Here is a 7,655-nt window from a genome sequence, read left to right on the forward strand (position 1 = left end):
CAATCTACCGGAATCCAGACATGGATGATTCTATCTTCGATTGTCTTCTTACCATTATGGCTAAGATACAAGAAGATGATAGAAAGGCTTCGTTTGTCTTTGTTGGTGATTTTAATGCTCACCATAGGGAGTGGTTGAGTTCTATCTCTCCTACCGATCGCCATGGCTTAAGAGCTTTAGACTTTGCCTCGGAATCAGGCTGTGAGCAAATCATAAATGAAGCTACTCACAGGTCTGGTAATTGCTTGGACCTCGTATACACTGACTCCCCTGGCGTTATAACTAGTAAGGTTGGTTCTCCAGTCGGGACTTCTGATCATGCCTTGATTTCATTATTAGTGAAGACTGAGCAGCCTGTCCCTGATATATCATATTCTTGTAAAATTTATATGAAATCCCAAGCAGACTGGAATGGGATTTTGCATGATCTTTTGTGCTTGAATTGGTCACAATTATATAATAGTGTAGATCCTGTTGTCCCTTTGAATGAGAATCTAGTCAACATAATTGATAGGCGTATCCCTTCTCGTGTGCTAAGGTACCGAATGAAGGACAAACCGTGGTTCAATGATGATTGTAGACGTGCTTATTTGGAGAAGCAGGAGGCCTATCACCTTTGGAAGGGTAACAGATCAGATTTGACCTGGAACAACTATACTCAGCTTCGAGCTTTTGCTCAGAGAGTTTATGCCTCAACTGAAAAGGAGTACAATTTAATCATAAAGGAAACCCTCTCTGGTACAACTCAGGAACATAAATGGTGGTCTACCCTTAAATCTGCACTCTTTGGTGTAGATGCAACAGTTCCTCCTTTACTTAAACCAGATGGCTCCGTCACTCACTGTCCAAAGGAAAAGGCAACCCTTTTGGCTGATGTTTTTGACAGTAAACAGAGTAATGAAAAACTTGAACTTCCTCGTTCCTGTTTTCCTGAGGCTAAACTAACTAGTTTAGCTTTTCGATCTCGTGAGATTAAAGCTCTGTTGATGGACCTTGATGCTTATGGAGGTGTAGACCCAAATGGTATTTTTCCTTTGTTTTTTATAAAGACAGCAGATTTCTTAGCTCCAAAGTTATCTGTTATTTTACGCAAGTTAGCAAGAAGAGGAGCTTTTAGCACTTGTTGGAGAATTGGTAATGTTACTCCTCTATGTAAATGTGTTTGTGGTAGCTCAAGTCCCACTGATTACCGCCCAATTTCCATAACTCCCATATTATCTAAAGTTTTTGAACGTCTTCTGGCAAAACGTCTTAATAGGTTTGCTGAAGGTAATCATCTATTCCCTAGTTTGCAATTTGGTTTTCGGAAAGGCCTTGGAGCATGTGATGCCCTTCTTACAATCTCCAATGCAGTACAGAAATCCCTTGATTGTGGTCGGGAAGTTCGTATGATTGGCCTTGATTTTAGTGCTGCCTTTGACCGTGTTAATCATGAGGCCCTTGTTTTCAAACTGAAACAGTTGGGAGTGGGTGGGTCGTTTCTTAGCATTATTATTGATTTTTTAAGTAGTAGATCTCAAAGAGTTGTTGTTGATGGGCACCATAGTGAGTATAGGAATGTGATATCCGGTGTTCCACAGGGTAGTGTTCTTGGCCCATTACTTTTCATACTATATACACATGACATGTGGTTTGGCCTAGAAAATAAGCTTGTTGCATATGCAGATGATGCTACTCTCTTTGCATCAATTCCATCCCCTGAATGTAGATCTGGGGTTGGTGAATCCCTTAATAGAGATTTAGCTAAAATTAGTTCATGGTGCAAATTATGGGGTATGAAGTTGAATCCTAACAAAACTCAAAGTATGATTGTAAGTAGGTCAAGGACGGTGGCTCCTCAACATCCGGATCTCAGTATTGATAATGTTTCTTTAAATTTGTATGACTCTTTCAAAATTTTAGGCGTGATTCTTGACAGCAAATTTACTTTTGAGAAACATATAAGGTCTGTGTCTTCTTCAATTGCACAAAAAATTGGCTTATTGAGAAAGTCTTTTAAGATATTCGGTGATCAATCTATTCTGAAGAAATGTTTTAATTCTTTTATTCTACCTTGTTTTGAGTATTGTTCTCCTGTCTGGTCTTCAGCTGCTGATTCTCATCTTAATTTGTTGGACAGAAACTTACGGTCTATTAAATTTCTTATTCCTGATCTAGATATTAATCTCTGGCACCGTCGATCAATTAGTTCATTATGCATGTTGCATAAGATTTTTCATAACTCTGACCATCCTTTACATTCAGATCTCCCTGGACAATTCTATCCTGTTCGTAATACTAGGCAGGCAGTTAATTCTAATAGCCAGGCCTTCTCCATCATAAGACTCAATACTACGCAGTACTCTAGAAGTTTTATTCCAGCTGTTACCAAGTTGTGGAATGATCTTCCTAATCGGGTTGTTGAATCAGTAGAACTTCAAAAGTTCAAAGTTGGAGCAAATGCTTTTTTGTTGACCAGGCGGACATGAGTCTTTTTATAGTTTATATATGACATATTTGTTGTTGACGTTGTTAATAGTTTATATATGATATATCTCTTTTGACATTACTTTTTTTTAGAATGATTTATTGTTAATTTGTTCTCTTCAGTTATTTATTTCCTTATTTCCTTTCCTCACTGGGCTATTTTTCCCTGTTGGAGCCCCTGGGCTTATAGCATCTTGCTTTTCCAATTAGGGTTGTAGCTTGGATAGTAATAATAATAATAATAATACTATGAGATTCAGGGCCTCTGTAACACGGTTTTTTCGCAATAACTTTTTTTCTATGAATTTCATAAATATAACGCTTATTCAGAATGCACTTTATATCTACACATAAATTTTGACTATATTTTGCATTACGTAGGTTGAATAAATTTGGTACTTTATTAAGTAAAAGTGACGATTTTTGAAGACGGGCCAACTTACTCAGAGAAAAGGTTTCGAACGCACTCGTTACGTAACTTATGACGGCATTTCTTCTCTCTTTCTCGATCGATGATTGGTTATACGTAACGAAGGCTATACCTCTGCCAACAATAACACAAAAGTGTAAATAAAAGAAAAGCAGTACACACCTTTATGAACTCTGAAACCTCTCCACTGAGAATTGTCATAATGAACAAACGAACAAAATATGCTAATAAATACAAAAACACTTCGATTATTTGTCTAACTCCCAAAATAAGTTTCCTAAGAAATTACAGTCTACTTTATAGCTCACAATCAGACTGACAAGGTGTAGGGAATAGTTGGTAATTTTCAAAAACGTAGTAGACAAGCTTGATTTGATAACTGCTATATCCAATGTCAAGCAATTTTTATTTATTGTCTATCTACCGATCTATTTACTGTAAAAAAAAAAAAAAAAAAAAAAAAAAAATAGCCGGTACTGTATTTTGCTTTAAACTTTCACCAATAATTATCGTCAGAATGATGACTTCATGAGGCTCCACCCACTTTAGCCTCGTTATAATTCTGGATAACACTGAAGGCTATCATGGGCATTGTTGGATCAGAAAATTAAAATTCTGGATATAAAAACTTATTTCTCGAGTAGTTGTAAGAAGTGCAAAATGATCCTCAAGGATCCCAGCAGTTGGCCTAAACGTTTAATTCACTACTGCTACAGTAGTATTACTACGCTAGCACAGATACCCCACCCACATTTATGTATCGTTCCGCCATTCATAAAGTCTGTGTCATTTTTTTTCACTGTGCAATAAGCCATGGCCTCCTCAGAATTTAAGTTTTATATTAATGTAAATAGTTATTTACTTATATAAATGAAAGAAATGTTCGGCGAAAATGTTGTGTATATAGCAAGTGCAGTAATAAATCAATATATAGACCTACTATGAGATTCAGGGCCTCTGTAACACGGTTTTTTTGGACTTTGCTCCTTATCAATTCATCGGATGTAGTTGAAATTTGACATGTGTATATTTTACAACCACACACAAATTTTGTCAGCATTATCAATAACCTATACCCGATAGTTTTAATTTTTATAGAGTAAAAATTATCTAGCCGACGCCATGGCCAGTGATAACGAGCCAAGAGTCGAAAACATTCATTACGTAAGCAATGTAAACACCTTTTGACAAAATTTTGCCCCGCCCATCCACCAGACACCCATTCACCTTGTTCCATCGGCTCTGGAACCCATAACAGTCAAGAATGGCTAGCAGGATTTGGAATTGCCCCCGTGGTTGCAAAACTGCATTTGCCTTACGACTTGCAACTTTATACAGTCAAGAGAAAGCCCGCGGCCATATTTACTATAGCCTGAATAGGTAATCATTCAGTTTCTAGTTAAAATCCAATGTCTATGGTCTGATTTGTATTTAGCGTAACATGATTATAATACTTGTAATGTCATTCAGACTTTTGAACATTTCCATTAACTATGCACTATGCCACCGAGAGAGAGAGAGAGAGAGAGAGAGAGAGAGAGAGAGAGAGAGAGATTGTATGTAAACAGTCTTCATATAACTATCTTTGTTAAAATAAGAATTTAGTGCTAAACTCTTCATCAGACCAACGGATCATCCGATATATATTTTTTTTTCTTATTCTTAGGCCGTACGACCGTGTAGGCTATGTTTTGGGCATGACTGCATTTTGTAAATAAATCATGAATAGTTTTAGGAGTTTTATTTGTACATCTAACGGGAATTTATAGAAGTAAATTGAACATAAATAATTTATCCTTTAAAGTAATTACTACATGTAGCAAAACAAATAGTAGTAAAGATGACAATGCAATGAAGGAATGATACCATACTTTATCTTTAGTTTCAACATTGGCAATAACATTCCCAGTTGCCATAATTTGTCAGCTTTATGAAATAACCTATCATCTAATGTTAAACTTAATTTCTGAGGAGGCCATGGCTTATTGCACAGTGAAAAAACATGACAAACGACTTTATGAATGGCGGAACGATACATAAATGTGGGTGGGGTATCTGTGCTAGCGTAGTGATACTACTGTAGCAGTAGTGCCGCAACAGTAGTATACATGAATTAAACGTTTAGGCCAACTGCTGGGATCCTTGAGGATCATTTAGCACTTCTGACAACTACTCGATAAATGAGTTTTTATAGCCAGAATTTAAATTTGCTGATCCAACAAGGCCCATGATAGCCTCCAGTGTTATCCTGAATTATAACGAGGCAAAAGTGGGTGGAGCCTCATGAAGTCATCATTCTGACGATAATTATTGGTGAAGGTTTAAAGCCGAAATACGGTACCGGCTATTTTTTTTTTTTTTCAGTAAATAGGTAGGTAGGTAGATAGACAATAAATAAAAATTGCTTGACATTGGATATAGCTGTTATCAAATCAAGCTTGTCTACTACGTTTTTGAAAATTACCAACTATTCCCTACACCTTGTCAATCTGATTGTGACCTATAAAGTAGACTGTAATTTCTTTGGAAACTTATTTTGGGAGTTAGACTAATAATCGTAGTGTTTTTGTATTTATTAACATATTTTGTTGGTTTGTTCATTATGACAATTATCAGTGGAGAGGTTTCAGAGTTCATAAAGGTGTACTGCTTTGCTTTTATTTAAACTTTTGTGTCATTGTTGGCAGAGGTATAGCCTTCGTTACGTATAGCCAATCATCGATCGAGAAAGAGGGAAGGAAGGCCGTCATAAGTTACGTAACGAATGCGTTCGAAACCTTTTCTCTGGGTGAGTTGGCCCGTCTTCAAAAAACGTCACTTTTACTATTATAAGTACCAATTTTATTCAACCTACGTAATGCAGAATATAGTCAAAATTTATGTGTAGATATAATGTGCACTCTTAAGAAGCGTTACATTCATGAAATTCATAGATAAAAAAATATTGCGAAAAAAAGCGTGTTACAGAGGCCCTGCATCTCATAGTAGTTACTCTTAAGATTCCTGATTAAATGTCGTAGGTTTTTCAAGTAACACTCCGTTTTTTTATTATATCAATCGTTTCTATTCATGATGTCACTACGGGAGAGATTTAAGAATAAATGGTTTGTAACACTATATTTCTTAATCTAAAGTAACGCATTTCGTGATAAATTACTTTCTTTGGTTTTAACTATATTTTAAGCAAGGGTGATTTGCGTGTATTTTATTTTATCCTTTTATCTCCAATTATCTAGGCATGGTCTTTGATGATTATTCTTTTAATTGAACTGTATTTAAGTATTACATATGGCAGATAGTTAGGTTTATTCTTGTGTACATTCCCTGGAACCGATAGATATTTAGGTTTATTCTCGTATACATTCCCTGAAGCGGCAAGATATTTAGGTTTATTCTCGTATACATTCCCTGAAGCCGCAAGATATTTAGATTCATTTTCTTATACATTCCCTGGAGCCGCAAGATATTTAGGTTCATTCTCGTGTACATTCCCTGGAGCCACAAGATGTTTAGGTTCATATTCGTATGCATTCCCTGGAGCCGCAAGATATTTAGGTTTATTTATGTGTACATTCCCTGAAGCCGCAAGATATTTAGATTAATTTTCTTATCTATTCCCTGGAGCCGCCAGATATTTAGGTTCATTCTCGTATACATTCCCTGGAGCCGCAAGATATTTAGGTTCATTTTCGTACACATTCCCTGGAGCCGCAAGATGTTTGTGTTTATTCTCGTGTACATTCCCTGGAGCCACAAGTTATTTAGGTTCATTCTCATATACATTTCCTGGAGCCGCAAAAAATTTATGTTTATTCTCGTGTACATTACCTGGAGCCGCGAGATATTTAGGTTTATTCTCGTGTACATTCCCTGGAGCCGCAAGATATTTAGGTGCATTCTCGTATACATTCCCTGGAGCCGCAAGATATTTAGGTTCATTCTCGTATACATTCCCTGGAGCCGCAAGATATTTATGTTTATTCTCGTGTACATTCCCTGGAGCCGTAAGTTATTTAGGTTCATTCTCATAAAAATTTCTGGAGCCGTAAGATATCTAGGTTTATTCTCGTGTACATTCCCTGGAGCCGCGAGATATTTAGGTTAATTCTCGTGTACATTCCCTGGAGCCGCAAGATATTTAGGTGCATTCTCGTATACATTCCCTGGAGCCGCAAGATATTTAGTCTCATTCTCGTGTACATTCCCTGGAGCCGCAAGATATTTAGGTTCATTCCCGTATGCATTCCCTAAAGCCGCAAGATAATTACGTTTATTCTTGTATACATTGCCTGGAGCCTCAAGATATTTACTTTCATTCTCGTATACATTCAATGGAGCCATAAGATGTTTAGGTTTATTCTTGTGTACATTCCCTGGAGCCGCAAGATGTTTTGGTTTATTCTTGTGTACATTCCCTGGAGCCGCAAGATATTTAGGTTTATTCTTATGTACATTCTCTTCTTGTGTACATTCCATAGAGCCGCAAGATATTTAGGTTTATTCTTGGGTACATTCCCTGGAACCGCATGATATTTAGGTTTGTTCTTGTATACATTCCCGGGAGCCACAAGATGTTTAGGTTTATTCTTGTGTACATTCCCTGGAACCGCAAGATATTTAGGTTTATTCTTGGGTACATTCCCTGGAACCGCAAGACATTTATGTTTATTCTTGTGTACATTCCCTTGAGCCACAAGATATTTAGGTTTATTCTTGTGTACATTCCCTGGAGCCGCAAGATATTTATATTTATTCTTGT

The sequence above is a fragment of the Palaemon carinicauda genome, chromosome 15, assembly GCF_036898095.1.
Source record: "Palaemon carinicauda isolate YSFRI2023 chromosome 15, ASM3689809v2, whole genome shotgun sequence".
Lineage (NCBI taxonomy): Eukaryota > Metazoa > Arthropoda > Malacostraca > Decapoda > Palaemonidae > Palaemon > Palaemon carinicauda.